This window comes from Vigna radiata, unplaced genomic scaffold (assembly GCF_000741045.1).
Source record: "Vigna radiata var. radiata cultivar VC1973A unplaced genomic scaffold, Vradiata_ver6 scaffold_594, whole genome shotgun sequence".
Taxonomy (NCBI): domain Eukaryota; kingdom Viridiplantae; phylum Streptophyta; class Magnoliopsida; order Fabales; family Fabaceae; genus Vigna; species Vigna radiata.
Genome location: NW_014543271.1, coordinates 1 through 2,252, shown reverse-complemented (window position 1 = coordinate 2,252; position 2,252 = coordinate 1).

The window sequence follows — 2,252 nt, the reverse complement described above, 5'->3', positions numbered from 1 at the left end:
TGTGTTTGTTTGGTAATATGTGTGTCTGTGAATCTGTCTGTGTCTATTTTTGTATAATTATGTGTGTTTGTGTATGAGTTTGTGTGTATGTGTGTGTTTGTTTGGTAATATGTGTGTCTGTGAATCTGTCTGTGTCTATTTTTGTATAATTATGTGTGTTTGTGTATGAGTTTGTGTGTGTGTGTGTGTTTGTAGTGTAATATGTATGTTTGTGTATGTAATATATTTGTTAAGGTGTGTGTGCGCGTGTATCTATGTGCTTTTGTGTGTGTGAATGGGGGGTTTATGTATGTGTATGTTTGTTTTTGTATTTGTATGTGTGAGTATGTGTGTGTGTGTGTGTGTGATTGTATGTTTTAATATTTGAGAGATAGAGAGAACGAGAAAAAGAGAAAGTGTTTGTGTCTATGTTTTTGTGTATGTGATGTGTGTATTTGTGTTTGCGTGTGTTTATGTGGGTGATATGTGTGTGTAGGTGAATGGAAGTGTAAGTATAGGTTTGTGTATGTGTGTGTAATATGTGTTTGTATGGGTCCGTGTGTGCGTAATATCTGTGTGTGTTTGTTTGTATGTGTTTGTGGTGGTAGGTGTGTATGTGTTTGTGTGTGCATTCATGTGTGTATGTGTATGTGTGTTTGTGTGTGTGTGTGTGCATTCATGTGTGTATGTGTATGTGTGTTTGTGTGTGTGTGTGTGTGTTGTTGTGTGTGAATGTGTGTTTGTGCTTGCTTGTTTGTATATACGTGTGTGTGTATGTGTGTTTGTGTTTGTGTACGTATGTGTGGATGGGTTTTTGTGTGTATATGTGTGTGTGTGTGTGTGTTTTTTTTTGTTTGTGTGAGTGTGTGTGTTTGTTTGTGTTTGGGAGTGTTTGTATGTGAGTGTCTTTGTCTACGTAATGTGTGTGTGGCTATATGTTTATACGATTGTGCGTGTGTGTGTGTTTGTGTTTAATATGTGTTTGTGAAAGACTTTGTGTTAGTCATTTTTTGTGACTACGTGTGTTTTTGTGTGTAATATAGACCCCTTAAAAATCATTATAAACCTCTAAAAACCACTAAAAACCCCTCAAAACACCTATAAACCCCTAAAAACCCACTATAAACCCTTCAAAAACGACTATAAACCTTTCAAAACCACTACAAAACCTCTCAAAACACTTATAAACCCCTTAAAAACCACTATAAACCCCTAAAAACCACTAAAACCCCCTCAAAACACCTATAAACCCCTTAAAAGTGTGTATAGGCGAATATGTGTGTGTGTTTGTGTTTGTGGACGTGTGTGTATGTGTTTGTCTGTGAGTGTGTGTGGATGCATGCGTGTATCTGTTCTTGTGTTTATGTCTGTGTGTGTGTGTGTGTTTGTGTGGGTAATATATGTGTATGTGTGTTTGTGTTTGGGTTTATACAATTACGTGTGTTTGTGTATGTGTTTTTGTGTGTGTGTGTGTGTGTGAGAGTCTGTGTGTGTGCGTGTTTGTGTATGTATGAGTGTCTGTGTGTGTGTTTATGTGATTGTGTGTGTCATGTGTGTGCGTGCGTGTGTGTTTATGTATTTATGTTGGTGGTATGTGTGAGGGTATAAGTTTGTATGTGTGTGGGTGTGTGCGTGTGTGTAATATATGTGTTTGTGTAGGTGTGTGTGTGTGTGTGTGTCTGAATGTGTGTTTGTGTGTTCTTTGTGCATGTTCGTGTGAGAGTGTGTATGTGTGTGTTTGTTTGGTAATATGCGTGTGTGAGAGTCTTTCTGTGTCTGTTTTTGTATAATTACGTGTGTTTGTGTATGTGTTTGTGTGTGTGTTTGTAGTGTAATATGTGTGTTTGTGTATGTAATATATGTGTTAAGGTGTATGAGTGCGTGTATCCATGTGCTTATGTGTGTGTGAATGGAGGGTTTATGTATGTGTATTTTTTTTGTGTTTGTTTGAGAGTGTGTGTGTTTGTTTGTGTCTTTGAGAGTGTTTGTGTATGTGTCTTTGTGTGCGTAATATGTGTGGGTGGGTGGGTGTGAATGTCTATATGTTTATACGGTTGTGCGTGTGTGTCTGTTTATGTGTTTAATACATTTGTGTTTGTGTTTATGTGTTTACGTGTGTGTGTGTGAATGTGTGTTTATGTATGCATGTTTGTGTGAGAGTGTTTGAGAGTGTGTGTGTTTGTGTGGGTAATATGTGTGTGTAGGTGTGTTTGTGTTTGTGTTTATACAGTTACGTGTGTTTGTGTATGTGTTTTTGTGTTTGTGTGTGTGTG